Source organism: Helianthus annuus, chromosome 4 (genome assembly GCF_002127325.2).
Source record: "Helianthus annuus cultivar XRQ/B chromosome 4, HanXRQr2.0-SUNRISE, whole genome shotgun sequence".
NCBI classification, from domain to species: Eukaryota; Viridiplantae; Streptophyta; class Magnoliopsida; order Asterales; family Asteraceae; genus Helianthus; species Helianthus annuus.
Genome location: NC_035436.2, coordinates 99957784 through 99978617, shown reverse-complemented (window position 1 = coordinate 99978617; position 20834 = coordinate 99957784).

The following is a 20834-nucleotide window of genomic DNA, read 5'->3' as shown; positions in this document are numbered from 1 at the left end:
GTGCCACACTGAAAGGATCCTTTATTGCCCTGCTGATGCTGCTGCTGGTGGTTTTGTGGGGCTTGCTATTGTTGGCGATTCTGATTCACAGGACGTGGGCTCCTGCAATCCTTAGCTTCATGACCCAGTTTATGACATCTCTGACAACGACCCTTGTTGCACTGGCCGCTGTGGTGCAGATTACATCGATTGCACTTAGGGTGATTTCCCTTGTACCCACCCTGACTTTGATTCCCAGAAGATTGCTGACTGGGGCTCCTGTACTCATTTGTCTTTCGCTGCTGGGATTGAGCTGAAGCAGAACCCTTGCCCAAATTTCCATCCCACTTGCGCTTATTATCGTTGGGGGCATCAGAAGTAGTAGCGCTAATGCGCTTGGGCAGCCTGTTCTGCTCAACTGCCTGATCAGTAAGGCGATGGGCCAACTTGACGATTTGCTGTATGGTGCCAAGATTAGCTGAGGTTACGTGGCTCTGGATTTCTGGCACCAAGCCCTTAAGGTACAGCTCAATGCGTTTGATGGGAGGGTCCGCCATTGTGGGACACAGGATGGCCAGCTCGTTTGACCTCTTCGTGTATGCCTCGATCTCAGACCCTGTCATCTTCAGATTGAAAAATTCCACCTCCAGCTTGTGGATGTCGTCACGACTGCAGTGCTCTTCCTTAATCAGCTCTTTGAAACCATTCCATGGGGTGGCATTAGCAATCGCCAGCCCAAGCAGTTGAACCTGTGCCTTCCACCAGGTTAACGTAGCACCTTCGAGTGTTCCAGTAGCATACTTCACCCTGCGATCTTCGGGGCATTCACACATTTTGAAAACAGACTCGAGCTTCTCGAACCAGTGAAGAAGACCTACAGCTCCTTCTGTGCCGCTGAAAGTACTAGGTCGGCAATCCATGAAGGTTTTGAATGTGCACACAGGAGGGTGAGCATGTTGACCTGTGGCGCGAGAATAAAAGGCAAGATTAAGCACGAGAGTTGGTTTGTGAAGGTAAGATCTAAACGTCCTAAGGTGGGTTGATATGGCAGGTTATACCTCCGGCAGGGACAGCTGCGAGTGCCTCAACAACTCGTTCGTTGATCAAAGCCGTCAGCTGGGCTTGAGTTAGGTTGATACGCCCTCCGCATCCGTTCATGATCTTCATAACGAAGCAACGCAAGTGAGGAAAGTGTCGCGAAAGTACGTAAGTGTGGGACGACGGTCGAGAGTAAGCACACAAGGTTCAAATAGCAATTACCACATTATCTAATGCACGGTGTAAACTATCTAACCGACAATATAACGTAAATCATACCACCTATTGTGTCGAGTCTTGCACGTGGAGCGAAGCGTCGTTGTAGATCGTTGAGCACTGTACCGGTTATAGTCTGGTTTTATCAAAAACTTTTTCCCATTTTTAAAACCAAGTTCTCTATAACCAATGGCTCTGATACCAATCTGTCACACCCCCAAAATCCACCATGCAGAGTACCACCGCTTGGAGGCGTGACGTGAACAGGATCGAGCCACCAATCATACTAAACAACGTATTTAAGTAAATAAAGCCAACCACAATACGATTGGTGACCAAAAGCTAGTTAACCAAGTTTTAAATTAAACAGCGAAAGCATAAACGTAAAGTCCAAAACATAAGTCCATAGTTTATAAGTTAAAGTTCGAAACGCAACTTTAATAAGTTCATAAGGATTTAAATATTAAGCACGGAACATAACAGTTCGTACACCACAACGACTCCTTCCTCGTGCAAGCTCCAAGCATTTAGCGACCTGTAAGGCATGTAACAACAAGTCAACAACAAAGTTGAGTGAGTTCACGGTTGGTTGTTTAGTTTTAAGTTGTTTCTGAAAACGTGGTTTGTCTTCCGTTGGCGTAATTGCCGTGGGGGTTACCCCGTAGTTGAAAGAAAGTTTAACCAGTTCATTCTTTATTACCCACACCCTGTCCATGATTAGTGGGGGCTTCCCCATGTGAACTACTAGACCGTATGATATCGACTACTACGCAAGTAAGTTGTGCCCTACATCAGTGTCTATCATCACTGATGGTTTGCCATAGTCCATTAGTACACGCCCGTCCGACTGGCACGGTGTGAGATTTGTTAAACCTAATAGCGCTATTAACTAATGACCCGCTCGCCATTGGCCTCGGCGATTAAGTCGATATAAAATGAGGGACTTATGATAGAGTTTTGTCTAGTAAGTTTTAAGGTTGTTGTCCTACCCAAGGAGGACGAACGTACGTAGTTCTCCCAAAGAGAATACGCAGGATTAATACTGGCATCCTACCCGAGGAGGATGGCCGTACATATCCTACCTAAGTAAGATATGTAGATTCTGTTTTAATTCTTTAACCCATTCCCAAACCACCGGGAACCCATGCCTTAGAAAGTGTGTGAACTCACCTCGGTTTGCTCGGTTAGATTCTCAAATATAGCTAACAGTCAAGGTCGGTCAATCACGTCCTAATATGATTACCAGTTAGTCATTTAGTGGTTTTCAAGTAGAGCACAAAGTTTCTACACGTATCTATCACATAACGTGCATTACCTTAACGGTTTATGCCCATGTAACCTCCTCTTCTATTCCCATTCACAAATAAACATACGACATTGCACATAACACTTTTATCGACACATATCATGTTAGATCATTCACAGATAACATATTCGACATTTAGACACGCAAATCACTACTTATGTCGTTTCAGCTTAATTATCCGAAACTGGGCTGTTTTCGAGCATTTTAATAAAATACTTATCTTATTACAAAAATTCCCAACTTTTTACATAAGATGCTAAACGACCCAAATTTTATAAAAAATCATTTTCCAGACTGCAATCAGATTCATTATTTTCTTACTGCAGTCTACGGAATAATTCATTAAGAACTCATTGTAAGTCGGATTGACGAAATTCCAGTGGGACAATTACTACGACATCAGTGTCCATCTACAGTACCAGTTTCGTGATCTAACTCTACACAGAACTCAAGTTATGACAGAAAACAGAACGTATATTTTCAGCAGAAAAATGCAGCTCTAGCTGCTGTTACGGAATGACACTTTAAAAATAGTAAACGAAGTCCAAAAATTACGATTCCGGTACCATTAGAACCGTATTTCATAGTAAATAAATCTAGAGTTCAGAAAATAAATTTTTTGTTAAGTTATGGTCCTATTACAGCCAACTGAAGTTGGCTGTAAAAACCAAACAGCTTTCTGTTTCAGTTTTTAACTCTTTAATTTGTGTTCGATTAATTTCGTTAACATGTTTAGTGATCACAACAACATCAAACATCAATATTAACCAGCAAAATCATCATGAAATCAACAAGAACCATAACAACACAAGATCTACATGATTTACACACACATCTACTCTTTATCCAACATATTCATCTTACTTTCAAGTCTTTAAGTTATGATCTTGTGTGTTCTTGATTTTTAGCCATTAAATCACTTATTAACCACTTTAAACAAGATCAAGGGAGTGTTTAGGAGCACTTACAACTAGCTCAAGGCTAGGGAAGAATCAGAGCGAAAACTAGGTGGATAAAAGCAACGTAGAGAGGTTCTTGAGATTCCGTAAGCACCGAGTCTCCTTGTATGATCTCTAGCACACTTGTATGTATGAAGTTTGCTTGAACAAGATTTGAATGGTGGGTGGATGTGGGTGATGGGTTTCGGCCGATTGCAAGGAGAGGAGAGGGAGAGTGAAATTTTTGATAAGTGTTGATGTGAATGAGATGGTGGGCCTCTAAGCCTTCTTATAAACCATGTCTCCTAAATACCCATTATGCAATGTGTATGGAAGATATTAGACAACTATCAATAAAATAATCAAATGTGTAAGGGTGTGTCCCCTTGGGGGACCGATTTGGTCAAGGGGGGGGGGGGGGTATGTGGTTGAATTTCAATTGTATAGTTAGGAACTAGTTAGTTTAGTTAGGGATTTAAATTGGTTATTAGTGTGTAGTGTATTATAACGGGTGTTAGGGTGTTTGTAACATACCAATTTTTATCATATAAATTATAAGGATTGGTTAACTTTATTCACCACTAGTAACTAGTAACTATTTTATTCTTAATATAAATATTCAACCCAAATAGTTTTAAACACTATTTTATATAGTTGGATGAAATATTATTGGCCTATATATATGAGTGACCTTTCTAAATAAAATAAAAGTATATAAAAACTCATATAATTAGACGGGTAGATTGCAGGTAAGTCAACCATTAGAAAAGAAGTAACTAGACGGACCCATGAACCGTCTAATAATAATAAAAATATATGATATTTGAATCTACTCCGTTTTTAATGAAAGTTGGTTCAAAATGTAGACAAAAATATACTCATTCCAAAGACATATCTATCATTTTATAAAACATCATATTTTAGAAGTTATACACACTAAATAATTGAAGTAGTTAAATTAATAATAACAATAATAAATCAAAACATTTCATACAAAATATAAGAATAAAAATAATGATAACTAAAATTACTTTTAGTTAAATTTTACGTAGAAAGAAAATAAATAAAGTTAACTTACAATTTAGATATATACATGTATTCGAAAAGATAAAATATAGAAAATAAATTAACATTAAATTTAAATGTACTAGGTACGTGGCCATGTTTGGCACATACAACACATATCAACATATTGAAGTGGCAGTAAGTAAAACTTAGCCTCCAAGTAAAATTTTAAGTATAAATAGTCTAGGGTGTGGTTCTATGTTTCCTGTTCAAAATTCTTTTCTTTCGTCAACCATTTCATCTTTTTCCTTTCTAGTGTTTAATTATTGTATTTTAATAATAATAAAGTCTTGTCTTAAGTATTGTAACTCCCGATCACCGCTACCCTTTCCGATTAATCTGAATCCCATAACGCATGTCAAGGCTCTGCCCGACTAAGTTCGTTTGGATTCTATCTCGGAACATCGGGACAAGGTTGATTTAGGGGTACTATACTTAATATATTTTTAATAGCCCAAAAGTTATACCCAAAATTTATACCAGGAGATTTTCTAGTTGAACCCTAAAGTACACAGTGGGTCCATCCCCTTTTCTCACCATTTTATTCTATTTTTGTAAGTTACCCAAAACTATTATTTATTATTTATTATTTCTATTTTGTAAAACAAACTTTCATCAAAAGTCCTACCTATTATTTTATTTACCCAATAAGGGAACCATAGTTGAGACACCCAAGTAAACCTGCACAAATCCTAAAATTTTCATAGCAATCAGAATCAGGATCAGAACCCCTAAAACTCAGGGGGGGGGGGGGCAAAACCCTAATAACGATTATCTTCATAACTCATTATAAAATTCGAAATTTACAAAACCGTCGACACAGCAAGCCTACATGCACGAAGGGCTACTCTATGAAAATAGGGTGGTCACTCGCGTAGCGCGACGCCTAAGGGGGTACCCCCTCGCGCTACGCGACGGTGTCAAAATTTCAGTATAAATAGCAGGGGTTGGGACTTGAATTTTGGCACTTGAACGACGAAAATCGGAGTTACGTAGGTCGAGTTATAAGCAAAACAGTCCAACACACACACACAATTATCGAATCGCTGCCGCAAAACAGGGTAATTAGTCGATCGCTATTACGATTCAGTTTCCGGGATCAATATACCCAAAGAATGTCTAAGTGCCGCCCACATTGGGCTATGCTTTATCGTTGTCGATAATTCGATAATGAGCCGAAGCATTGTACTTTGTCGTTGTCGATAATTCGATATACGAGTTGAAGTACTATACTTTGTCGTTTGTCATTTTGATAAATGAGCTGAAGTATTGCACTTGGACATTCATTGTAAAAAATTGATCTCGGGGAATTATCGTAACTGCTGTATTGATCATTAACCTGGTTCTTGTAGAATTCGTTAAGAGTTGATTTAGGTTTTTCACCAATACGTATTCCATTCTGTTAAACTACCAAGAATACTCCCAACTACACCCTTACAATCAAACAAACTATTAAATCATCAGAAGATCCAGAATAATAAAGTACATGCTTAATTATCAGGAAAAGTAGAATCAAGAAGTTTATTAACTCAATCCTGCATGATGATTTGTGAGTTATTCTCTTTTTATAAATTCTTTTATCACAGTTTGTGATTGTTTACAATACTCCAAATTATTTTCAGAATTATAACTTACAGTGATTAAGTTTATGTGAATCACCAAATTACAGCCGGTATGTGGGGTATTGTATACATTACTTGATAATCTTCACCATTGGGGCAGCCATTGGGTGATATGACCATAATCACAGATACCATTGGACGTATGGGCCAATGGATCGAGTGGTAAAGTACTGTGGGTAGTTGGTTGATATCAGGATACATTGTAAAAGATCTTATCACTGTGAATTATAACAAATGTGTCATTTTCAGAAACTAGAATAATTCACTCAGTATTTCCCGCTGACAAAATCTTTTAAAACGCGTTTCAGGTAATTACAATAGATTGGAGCAAGGATTGGATCCGACACTGAAGGACTTCAAGAAGTGGCTTATTTTCAAATTAAGAAATATTGTTTTTATTAAAAGCTACCTTTGTAAAACATGGAATTTATTCCATCTTTTTAAATAAAATCCGGTGTTTCTAAACTCTGATATTTTTCCTAACTCACGGTCCTGATGAAATTTCCGCTGCAATGTTTTTAAAATAATCACCGGTACCACTAGACTGCTCACGGCACCGATTCCGGCTAGATGGGGTCGGGGGTCGTGACAGAAGGTGGTATCAGAGCTAAGCCACTACTATAAGCCTATAAGTGTTGTGATAACAATACTTAAGCTTAAATATAAGAGTTAGGAAATTGCTATTAACTTAACTGGTAGCACATCTGATAGTATTTAGACTTGAACATAAGAAAAGATGCCTTAGTATAAGCTAAGCCATTTGTTTACGCAAATAAGTGTTATAATAATACCTAAGCTTAAACGGAAAGTTAGAAACTTAATATTATTTAATAGCACTCTGAATGATATTTAGACTCGAACTTAAGAATTTTGTCTTAATATAAGCTTCAAGATAAAAAATTACTTATATGAGTATAAATAAGTATAATTGGTATTCAATAAGAATAACGACTAGCAGGCAATAGTATTTAATTGCTATTTATTCTTGTTTATTGGTATTACTTGGTCAAGAATAAAAATATATTATGGGAATACAAATTTCCTTGATTCTGGATTAAAGCCCTAATAAAAAGAGGCACTTTTTGAAAAAGATACTATTTATGGGAAATAGGAAATTTTCTCCGGCAAAACTGGGTATAGAGTAGCAGACTCTCCAGCTTGTCCGGATATACTGAAATTACCGCTCCGGCGCGAACCGGATAAGACGGGATAAATGGTATGTCAAACCAGTAACAAGATTTCCCTAAATAGTATCATGACCAATCTGACTGGTTTTTGGAAATATGAATCTATTATATACCTTTAACCCTATGAAAGGTATGTATATTACAACATGTGAAATATATAATATAGATATGTATATCTATAAGGAATTCCAAAAGTCAATTAAGAATAAAGCACAAGCATATGTATATAGATTTCTTTATCAGAAATCTTTCGCATATATCTTTAGTTTTGATGTCAAACATTCTTTCGTTTGATCATCTACCTCGTAACTCATGCAACCAAATAATACTGGAAACCCATTAAGTTGGGACACCAAAAAAAAATATATAAGAATTTCCAATACGTTACCATAAACTACTAACGCCAGTAAGAAGCCGGTAAAGTTGTGCTAATGCACAAGAAAACACATGAAACTTAATTTATACATCCACAGATGTCGAAGTTTATCACACACGACTTCCAAAGGCAAGATCTTTGAAAAATATAAATTAGACACGATGATACCTACACTAATTCCATCAGTAAAAGAACTCCTAAATCAAAAAATCGGCACTTTGCCACATGATCTTACAAACGATCAAAATGTCGCTGAGGTACGTTGGAACAATATTTCACAAACATCGGTGCATAGTCTAACCTGAGTCATAATTATTAGCACTAACAAAAGAAGTCATATATTTTTGCAAATCCCTGATTTCATTTCACTTCATTCGACATTCTCTGATAATGTTATTTAACAAATAGTTATCACACAAAATTTCAGATAAGAAATTCTTATATTTCTTTCGTTGCAATTCTAACTTCTGCCTATAATAAGTTGACTTTCGTGTTCTTTTAATGGTCATCATACCATAAAGAATTCTTTCATAAATAGCAAATATTGATCCATTTCGTTTCTTGGTAAATCCACACGATACACATGCACTATTTGTTGCGCATGTGGTTCATTTGAATTATAAGACCCTAGGAAGGCATCCTTTCAATTTGTTGTTTTATCAAAAGTTCAAATATCGTTCCGCTATACTCGATCTTTGCATTGTAAACCGCGTTTTACAAAGCAATGACTCTTTAATATCGAGTCAATAAGTTTCTTGAAAAACTCAATTTCCTTTAACATACATGGGTTTTGTTGTAACCATATCCAAAATTTCTTATTAATACATGAACTCGTTTTGTTTACACCAAGTTCAATTGTTTGAACTGGCTTAATTCAAAATCCCATATGATGGATTGAAGCCATCATATTCAAAATAGTCCTAACAAGCACTTCAAATTCTCTTAAAACCATAATATGCTTGTTTAGTCTTCTAATTCATCAAATCATCTCTTTGATCACGATCACTTTGTGATGACCTTTTTACAAAAATTAAAGATTACGCTAATCTAAGATTTAATTATTTATTTATATTGAATCCGCTTTATTGATTTATTTTATAAAAGCAATTTTAACACAATTATGTGCTAAGATAATCCACCATTTCATGTCCTAATTCCGTAGTCCTTACAACCAATCGAGCCTTTCGTGATATTTCTTACCTTATCATCATTAATCGAAAAACATTGTATAAACTTAATTGATTATATATAGAAACTTACAATATAGTATTTCTGTAAGTAAAATTTTTGTTAAAATCATTAAGGTAAAGAAATTATATTTTTACGTATAAAATTTTGTTTAAAGTATATTCTCATTTAAGTTTATGCATTTATTATTGGTAATTAATATTAGTTTTATTATTAGCAATAATATGTTAATAATAATAGTGTTAATATTATTTTTAGATACTAGAGTTATTATCAGGGATATGTATTGGATAGCCTAGCCTTAGTTAGGCATGGACTGGCCACCTATGCTTAAACAAGGCAGCACTAACCAATATCCGCCATGATAATGACTAGTTAATTAAGTCATCATACTTATTTAGTAAATCTTAATTATATATTTTACTTTGTACTGTAAAGAGAAAACATATTTTTCATAAAACAATACCAGAATTAAAAGGACAAATAAAACAAAATAATTATGTATCATATATTTTGTGGTAACTATATACTATAACACTCTAGCAAGAAAATAACCATATAAGAATAATATAATAGTCAGCGACTACATTGAATTAAAAGAACATTGTAATATATAAAGAATAGTCACCACAACATTTGTAACTACATTTTACAACGTTATATGGTTTCAAAATAAAATAGAATTGACCCAGTATTATATAAAATATTTTACAAATACTTTTACCCCTTTTATTCGCAACTTTCATTTAAACGTTATAAATAATAGTAATTCTTTTACAAAATGATAATACTAAAATATTTTGTAAATGTAATAACTTCACTATAATATTTTGTAAATTACATAATAAAAATAAGTTATTTTACATAGTATAATACAATACTAAAATAATATCTATTTGAAAGTAGTAACTATTTACATATACTAAAAATGTGTAACAAATAATATATATCACATTTGTTTCAGTAATATAATATAATAGTTGGTCATGCCAAAATAACTTGTTCTTATTATAATTCCATCTCTATGACATAGTACGAAAAATATAATCACTAATAGTGTACTATTACATTATTTCACCATTTAAAACAACTTGGAACTCTAATACACTAACTTTATTGTCCTTTGGTGTATCTTTGCAATTCACTCCTCTCAAATACATAGAATTTTTCATATCATAATTTACTATTTAACAAATCATTTTTCATGCTTTTATTTCATTTTGAACCCGTCAATTCTAAGTCTTCCTCACTTGTCAATCAAGTAAGATTCCTTTGATAAAGAATTTTATTGGTTCCAAAAGTCCTTCACATTTATCTTAAAATCTATTTATCATATATCTTTTGGCCTGAACCTAGTCACCTTGGAAATTATACCATTTCATCTCATTCGTTTGTCATCGAATTCTTACACTCATTCAGTTTCAGTTAAACCATTGAGTCCCATCTATTGTACAACTCATAGTCACAAAATTTGATACTTTGATTTGATATCATTTACCTTAATATTATTCTTTTTGATCAAAAAGTAACATAACTCTAAAAGAAATATCATAACCCAAATCTCGAGGACGAGATTTAAAATAAGGTGGGGAGGATGTAACATACCAATTTTTATCATATAAATTATAAGGATTGGTTAACTTTATTCACCACTAGTAACTAGTAACTATTTTATTCTTAATATAAATATTCAACCCAAATAGTTTTAAACACTATTTTATATAGTTGGATGAAATATTATTGGCCTATATATATGAGTGACCTTTCTAAATAAAATAAAAGTATATAAAAACTCATATAATTAGACGGGTAGATTGCAGGTAAGTCAACCATTAGAAAAGAAGTAACTAGACGGACCCATGAACCGTCTAATAATAATAAAAATATATGATATTTGAATCTACTCCGTTTTTAATGAAAGTTGGTTCAAAATGTAGACAAAAATATACTCATTCCAAAGACATATCTATCATTTTATAAAACATCATATTTTAGAAGTTATACACACTAAATAATTGAAGTAGTTAAATTAATAATAACAATAATAAATCAAAACATTTCATACAAAATATAAGAATAAAAATAATGATAACTAAAATTACTTTTAGTTAAATTTTACGTAGAAAGAAAATAAATAAAGTTAACTTACAATTTAGATATATACATGTATTCGAAAAGATAAAATATAGAAAATAAATTAACATTAAATTTAAATGTACTAGGTACGTGGCCATGTTTGGCACATACAACACATATCAACATATTGAAGTGGCAGTAAGTAAAACTTAGCCTCCAAGTAAAATTTTAAGTATAAATAGTCTAGGGTGTGGTTCTATGTTTCCTGTTCAAAATTCTTTTCTTTCGTCAACCATTTCATCTTTTTCCTTTCTAGTGTTTAATTATTGTATTTTAATAATAATAAAGTCTTGTCTTAAGTATTGTAACTCCCGATCACCGCTACCCTTTCCGATTAATCTGAATCCCATAACGCATGTCAAGGCTCTGCCCGACTAAGTTCGTTTGGATTCTATCTCGGAACATCGGGACAAGGTTGATTTAGGGGTACTATACTTAATATATTTTTAATAGCCCAAAAGTTATACCCAAAATTTATACCAGGAGATTTTCTAGTTGAACCCTAAAGTACACAGTGGGTCCATCCCCTTTTCTCACCATTTTATTCTATTTTTGTAAGTTACCCAAAACTATTATTTATTATTTATTATTTCTATTTTGTAAAACAAACTTTCATCAAAAGTCCTACCTATTATTTTATTTACCCAATAAGGGAACCATAGTTGAGACACCCAAGTAAACCTGCACAAATCCTAAAATTTTCATAGCAATCAGAATCAGGATCAGAACCCCTAAAACTCAGGGGGGGGGGGCAAAACCCTAATAACGATTATCTTCATAACTCATTATAAAATTCGAAATTTACAAAACCGTCGACACAGCAAGCCTACATGCACGAAGGGCTACTCTATGAAAATAGGGTGGTCACTCGCGTAGCGCGACGCCTAAGGGGGTACCCCCTCGCGCTACGCGACGGTGTCAAAATTTCAGTATAAATAGCAGGGGTTGGGACTTGAATTTTGGCACTTGAACGACGAAAATCGGAGTTACGTAGGTCGAGTTATAAGCAAAACAGTCCAACACACACACACAATTATCGAATCGCTGCCGCAAAACAGGGTAATTAGTCGATCGCTATTACGATTCAGTTTCCGGGATCAATATACCCAAAGAATGTCTAAGTGCCGCCCACATTGGGCTATGCTTTATCGTTGTCGATAATTCGATAATGAGCCGAAGCATTGTACTTTGTCGTTGTCGATAATTCGATATACGAGTTGAAGTACTATACTTTGTCGTTTGTCATTTTGATAAATGAGCTGAAGTATTGCACTTGGACATTCATTGTAAAAAATTGATCTCGGGGAATTATCGTAACTGCTGTATTGATCATTAACCTGGTTCTTGTAGAATTCGTTAAGAGTTGATTTAGGTTTTTCACCAATACGTATTCCATTCTGTTAAACTACCAAGAATACTCCCAACTACACCCTTACAATCAAACAAACTATTAAATCATCAGAAGATCCAGAATAATAAAGTACATGCTTAATTATCAGGAAAAGTAGAATCAAGAAGTTTATTAACTCAATCCTGCATGATGATTTGTGAGTTATTCTCTTTTTATAAATTCTTTTATCACAGTTTGTGATTGTTTACAATACTCCAAATTATTTTCAGAATTATAACTTACAGTGATTAAGTTTATGTGAATCACCAAATTACAGCCGGTATGTGGGGTATTGTATACATTACTTGATAATCTTCACCATTGGGGCAGCCATTGGGTGATATGACCATAATCACAGATACCATTGGACGTATGGGCCAATGGATCGAGTGGTAAAGTACTGTGGGTAGTTGGTTGATATCAGGATACATTGTAAAAGATCTTATCACTGTGAATTATAACAAATGTGTCATTTTCAGAAACTAGAATAATTCACTCAGTATTTCCCGCTGACAAAATCTTTTAAAACGCGTTTCAGGTAATTACAATAGATTGGAGCAAGGATTGGATCCGACACTGAAGGACTTCAAGAAGTGGCTTATTTTCAAATTAAGAAATATTGTTTTTATTAAAAGCTACCTTTGTAAAACATGGAATTTATTCCATCTTTTTAAATAAAATCCGGTGTTTCTAAACTCTGATATTTTTCCTAACTCACGGTCCTGATGAAATTTCCGCTGCAATGTTTTTAAAATAATTACCGGTACCACTAGACTGCTCACGGCACCGATTCCGGCTAGATGGGGTCGGGGGTCGTGACAGTGTTCGGGGGCCCTAACTAGCTCAGAAAAGGAAAAACAGTGTCACTGACAATATTTTTTGTGTTCCGGGTAAAGTCCGGTTGTTCGGTTTGACACTGTTCCGTTAAAGTGCTTAATTAATCCGTAAAGTGTCCTACATATATATTTTTGTAACGTTTTTACTTTTCAACACTCAGGAAATCATAACGGACTATTTAGTGACTTCTCTGCATACTACTAGTACGTTAACAAGCACATGTAAGTATGACACAGTAATCAGAAAGCAGTTAAGTAGTTCCACAGAGTCGTCAAACACTTTAATTATCATTAATAAATTGTACGGAATACATGGAATTTTTAGGGTTGTCACAGTACCAGCGGCGTATCCACCATGCTTTTATCATACTACACACCCCTCGTTATTTAAATCACTTACCCAAACAAACCACCAAAATGTCTTGTTTAAACCAACGTCAAAATGTTTATGTATAAACAATGTCTAATGTCAAATGTGAATCATGTAATGTATAATCAAATGTTATGTATGGCAAGCGAATAATGTCACGCAAAACCATAGGTAAAATGCACAAAACAATGTATTTGAATAAATCAAAGTTTAATTCAAAAGTTATTCTTTGTAAAATAAATGCATGCTTTACTGGTACAAACATCTATGCGGTATTGTTAAAACGCATACATTCAAGCCTTTCGACTGTGGCGACAAACCCTTAAACAAATTAAAGGTTATCTAAATTATGTATATCGGATTCAGTCATTTCCTACTTCCAAACAAACCTAGGAAGCCAGAAATGGGAGTTGTCAATTCCTATGGTACCACTACTTACTACCGAGCGGCGTGGCCAATGTTAATGAACGTACTTTTGTCTCGTTAAACAAACCAAATGTCATACCTAATGTAAGCATGTTATGTGAAAATAATGTACTAAGTATGCAAAAATGAACATACATAGCATAAATATGATGTAAATCAATGTGTACATATGCTGAAATGATCATATGAAACAAATGTGTTTATGAAATCAATGTACTAGCATGTTAATAAAACATACATAGCAAAAACATGGATGAAATCATGTACTATACATGTACTATATGAACATAGCAAGCATATGATATAAAAACATGAAAAAGCACAAAAGTAACAAGTAGGCACATGTGTTTCACCCCAAAATGTTTGAAAACGGTAAAAGAGGGGTCTATGTACCCACTTGAGATTGCTCAATAGTCTTTGGATAACAACCAAGCAATGCTAGAAAGATCACGGAATCAATCGGCACCTAATATAGGTAACTACGTTAATAAACCGGACCAAAATCGAAAGATCGGATAAAATGAGGTTTCGTAAACCAAATGAGTATAGGAACTCATGTAATATTGTTTAACAAATCCTACATTCTAAATCAGAACCTACCCTAAGTGCTTACGACCCATTACGACTCGTTTAGGTAGCTTACGCTACTTTAACGCGTTGTTCGCGTAAAACGCGTTCAGACCGCCTAACTAGTCCTATGACAAGTAATATATGCCTTAACATGTCTAATAATGTTTACTAATAAGTTTAGATGTTAAAATTTAGGTTACATATGCTTAAAATGAATTTATGCGTAAAAAGGGCATTTTGGTCATTTTCCTAAGGTATATAAACTACCTATTATATAACTAACTAAATGAAGTGACCATAAGGTATAACCTCGGAAGGTTATTCCCTATACAACTATGGTCACAAAATGTGTTTGGTCTCCTAATGATCGACCAAACGGGTCGGGTTTGAAAGTCTAAGGGGTTGTTTAGGCCGCTTATCTTACGACCCTATATAAGCACTAAACTAAAAGTGACGAGTTAAACATGTTAAAACATGTTTAACAAAGTTAGAAAACAAGTTTGATATCAAAATAAAGGGTTTTGATACCCAAGAATAGTTTGGTTGCAAAATACGCATAAACGCGTATTTTGACCGAAACTATAATTCGTCACTATGCCTAAATCACGTGGTAATCAGTAGGTATAGTTACAAAGGACTATGACCATCATGATTATGCTCACGTTGCGAAGTTCAAACGAACTTTGTGTTGACCATTGACTAGTCAAAGTAGAAAGTCAAAGACTATTTGACTTTCGTGCTTAAAAACGCATAAAAGAACGAAAGAAACTTACAAGAGGTCCAAGCAACGGAGATTTGATTCAAGTTGCTCAAGTATGAAGTGTGAAAACTCCAACTTAGAGCAGAAATTGAATCAAGTGTGAGTTTGGAATGAAATTGGGTTGGGTATTTATAGATTTCTCAAAACCGTTAGGTTCGTTCCTCGATAAATGAGCTTCAATCTTGGCCCTCCATGTGTACCCACTGATTTGGAATACTATGGGTGTCCAAAACCAACTAATGGTATTGAGAATTTTGCATAAATAACCCCTGAAATTCGATCCAGTTGCTGAATCAAAGAATCTGCCCAGATCAGTCTCTGGCGCCCCGCGAGAGGCCTGTCATGCCCCGCCAGAGACCAAAATGGGAGAATGTCAGAAATGGTCCCTACATGTAGGATCGTTAGACGACCTGACGAGTCGATCAGAAGAGTGCTTGGACTGAATCATAGGCGGAATTCATTGATTCAGTCTCTGTTTAGCTTGATTTCACAATTTACGTCTCTTTTATTGATCTGCTAACAATATACAAGCGCTGGAGACAAACTGGCAGGGCTTCGCCGTACCATACAAGACCACAACTTCACTGCTGTTGGTTTCGCTCAAATAACCTATATATAGGACACATGGTTTCGCTTATACGTACCTAACATATAAGCGAAACTACCAACCTGCCATATAAGTGAAACTATATGTTGACACAAGAGCGAAACCTATCTCTATGACACATAAGCGAAACCATGACTAAAAAATGATTTCTTGATTTCCGTGCATGATACAATCAGCCGTAACCTAAGACTCGAACGAAGATGTAGTCGACAGACAACTGCACCAACAGACTCCCCCTTGAATGTTGACGGAATCTTCAGTGAGAGTCTTCAAACATGACAACTCTTCAATCTTGATCGGTCTTCTTCGGGAACTCTTCCTGGAATCATGTACCTGGATCTTTCTCTGGCTCTAACTCTCGTCAGACTCCCCCTATCATCAAGCTGGGATCGCCGTCTGGAATTTGTTATCACCATTGAAATTAAGTCCTGGCTTTCTCAGTTTTGGCTCTTCTCAGATTCTGATGTATCTCCTGGCTTTCCATAGCAACAGGATCAGAAACCTACACAACTCAAACACTTTATCACAAACAAACAAAATTGTGATTCAACTTAATGAATCAACTAAGCCTTTGAGAATCTTCACATGTAAAACTTATCAAACTTTGAAACTTTCCAAAATCTGATTAAACATTTCCAAGCAATTAACCAACCCATCTGTTCATCATGTTTAGCCTTTGAGATTTTGAATATCAGCTTTTCAACATCAGTTGTCGAAAATATTTTTGGATTTTTCAAAATATGAAACATAAAAACAATAACAGATATTAAATGCAGAAATGAAATATGTACAAACAATATTTTTGTGAGTTCGTGCAAGAGGATCATATCAGCTGCCGACTAAACACTAGCACCGTTAAGCTGTTATTTCATTTTAAGCATTAAACAATTCGCGCAGATTGCCAATATATTGATCCACTTAAATTCTCACAAAACTTTCAACCTGTTCGGGATACAGAATTAGTGTTTTATAACTTAAACATCTACATGTGTCCCACCTCAGTATATACTCACGTATCCAGACCCCAATATTCAGTCTTACAGGTGAGTATACCACAGCTGATATCTGTTAAGGGGTATGTGCGAGGGCCGTGAGAGCTCAGGTCGATACTTCCGTATACGCAGAGAGATGACGGCTTCGACTTTAAGGTGTGTCCCCTTTAGAGGATCTTTTGTCTTCAACAGCAGCGACTATGAATTTTATTGTTTCATCAGCATGCTGAGGGCGAGCTTATATTTCAAAGCTTTTTGCAGAAAGTATTATCAGGGGACTAGGTCAGTACTTCCATACAGCAGAAGTCTCGGGATAATACCCCAGATATCACTAAGCATAAAGACCTAGTATCTCAGAATGCGGGACCCTTCAAACAGAATTTCAGGGGTTACCTATATATCCTGGAAGTGTTCCCCATGTAGACGCAAGTGAAATTTATGTTAATATCCCAAACCGATATACTAATTCTGTGAAAACCTACCGGCACATCTTTAACGAGACTGGTTAATTGCATTTATACATTACAAATCTTTAGCGTACTGTGCTAGTCTAGCTGATGTACTATCATTTCCCCTTATTCGCACCAAAACTCGTTTTTGATTTTTTCAATGTTTTTGACTTTTTCAAATTTTCTAATTTTTTTAAAATTTTTACTCCCCCTAAAATCAAAATATGTCTCAATTTTGATTTTCTGGGAAAATTTGAAACAAACTGTACAAACTTGACAACTTGATGAGAATCACTTTGTTGGTCCCTCTAATGGGATCTTCCTATTCGTAAACGTAGTTGAATCGTAAAGTGATCAATGCGCGAAATTCATGTAATCACATAGCAGATATACAAAGACAATATTCTACAAATGAATCACCGTCTGAGATTCTATTGAATGATGTGAAAGTATAAAGGAACCAGAAAGAACTCAGACATACAAAAGGTTGTAAATAAACTAACCTACCGGCTATTTATAGGCAAGGACAGAATAAGAGAGTGCTGGCCGATCGGCTGGACTAGCCGATCGGCTGAACATTCTAACCAATCGAGTAGCCTGCTCGATCGGCCGGGCTGTCCGATCGGCTGGGCTAGCCGATCGGCTGGCATCAACAATACTTAAAAAAAACTTCACCGATTCTGTCCTGCTTTACATACACACAAACAAAACATACATACAATTATACAAAATACGACTACATGTTGACGGAAGCTACAGACGTTATTGCACTAACAGACTCCCCCTCAGATGTAGCTGTAGTTCCTTCCAACATAGTCTTTATTTCCTCCTGTTGCGTCTTCTCTCCTTTGCCTTTTGTCTTCTTTGTTCAGCTCGTTCCTCTAACATTCTCCTTCTCTTATGCCTGCCCTCATTTATCCACCACTTTCGGTATTCTGGGTCGCCATCACGTTTTCAATCCCACTTTGGAATTTTATTCTCTTCAGATTCAATAGGCGTTTGATCTGTAGGCGGCACATACCCAAGATTTCTTCTTCCCCTCTCTGCAGCTTTTCTAGCTATCTCTTTCTGTCATTGACTTCGCTTGTATACCTTCAGAAATTCATCAACTTCAAGATCTCTCCATTTTGTCTTCCAATTTTCCCCTGAGTTGATTTCTTTTGCGAAGCAAACATCTATCACACCTTGATACTGCATAGCTATCTCTTTGTCTTTCTTATCATAGATTATCTTGTTGACAAACAGACAATCTATATCTTTCTTCGAACAGTTGACCAACCACATAGGATCCAAAATACTAATTCTCCGTCCTTCTCCAGTGGTCTTGTCAAACAAAGAAATAACTGCTTCAGCTGTAGAGGGATTATATAGCCAAGCTTGAAATAGATCGTAGAAATCTTGTTCAATGGCTCTGAGTGGCATATTCTTCAAACATCTTGGAGGCTTCACATCTAACGTAATGTCTTTTTCTCCACTCTCCAAGTAAGTAACAATCTGCTTCAGATATTGTGGTTTCCAATCTGGATAATTGTTCTTTGCTTGCCATTTAATATAATTCCACAAATCCTGATCACGTTCTCGAACTTCTGGACCGTAGTAGTATTGCTTGATATTCTTTGTAACCACCAACTCATCTACGTCCCACCAGGGTAAAGTAGCTATATCAGCTAAGAATTCAAAGTACTGTACACCCTGCTCCCTTCTGATTGCATAGACTTTCAAGTCTTCCAGATATCCCCAAGATAAAATATCTCCCCAAGAAAGATCTTTGTTATGAGTAAAGTATTGAAGAGCCCTGAGAGTTTTTCTTTCTTTCGGCATATTCTTGAACCATCGTTTTCTTTCTTCAGCTGTTATTTCTCTAGGAACTGGTTCAGGAATATCTGCTGTAGCAACCCTTTCTTCAATCTTTCTTCTCAACTCGTCTTCATTCTTTTCTTGAAAAAACTCTATGAAAGTAGGGAATGCAACATCTTCACCTTCATAATGAAAATCCACCCTATCTTCTTCTGAATCAGATGCGCTTTCAACAATCACTTCATCATAATGATCAGCTTCATGAGGGTATCTAGGCTCGAAATCTTTTGCAGGTGAGTGAGGAATTTCGTCTTCAATATCAAATTTAAATTTTCCATCTTCCAAAACCCAATTCCTCTAACATTTCAGCCCGTGTTCTTTTAACCTCTACCTCTCCTTGTTGTTTACCAGATAAGTAAATGACAGTAGGGTTAGAAAGAAGTACCTGATCAACAGGTTGTTTTCCAGATGATGATGCTTCATGATCAACTTCATCCTCCTGCTCATTTAGTTCATTATTCATCAGCTCATCTACTCTTTCTTGAATATTTGGTTCACTGATTAATAAACCCGAAGCACCCTGATCATTGTCGTCATCACCTTTGTCATCTTTATCAGACTTATCATCAGTTTTATCATCTTTATCATCAGAATCATCTTCATCTTCTTCTTCATCATCTCCGAACAACTCTCTATCAGAATCTTCATCCACAACCTCTCCACGTGCTATCCTTCCTTTTCTTTTTAGATCCATAAACTTTAGCAACTTTGCCACTTCTTTAGAATTATATGGCACAGGGTAAGCATTTCTAACTAACACAAATTTGTCAGTTGTATACTCCAGCAGTAGAACTTCCCTTGCTCTTCTTCTTCTTTGAATAATTTCCACTCTTCGAAGGACATTTTCAGCAATAATAGGCTCAATAGGTTCACCAACAATCAAGTATTCTGGTTCATGAGGCTCTTGAGCTTCTGCTTCAACCATCTCTTGATCATCTTCAACAACTTCTTGTTCTTGAACCATAACTTCTTCAATCATTTCAATATCAGGTTGTGAAGAAGAACCTCCAACCTCTGGTTGACTTGAAGATGCATCGACTATCTCAACCTCTTCAACTATTCCTTTGTTCTTTAGATTTGCTTCTTCAGCCATTTGACGTTCACGTTCCAATCTCCTTTCGTTTGCTCTTATCACATCAATTTCGTCAAATGCAACATGAATGTTCATCTTCAAATGACTTTCAACCACAGCAGTCAGCATCTGAAGTTGTTGATCTTTCATTACTTTATCAGCTTTCATGGCCTCCATCTCTAATTTCATTGCCTTCATTTCATTAGATGAAGCTTCACTTATCTCATTAAGAAGCTGATTTAACGTTTGATTCACATTCTCTAGATCCTTTGTCTTGGCATTCAAAGAAGATATCTCTTGTGTTAAAGACTCAAACACTTTAGAATTACCCTCGGCCTCATCCTTCATCTGATTCATTCTTTTCTCCTTTTCAACCAATGCTGCAACTATTTTATCGTGAGCTTCCATCAATTCATCAATTTGACTTCTCAGCATATTACGTTCTTCCTCAGCT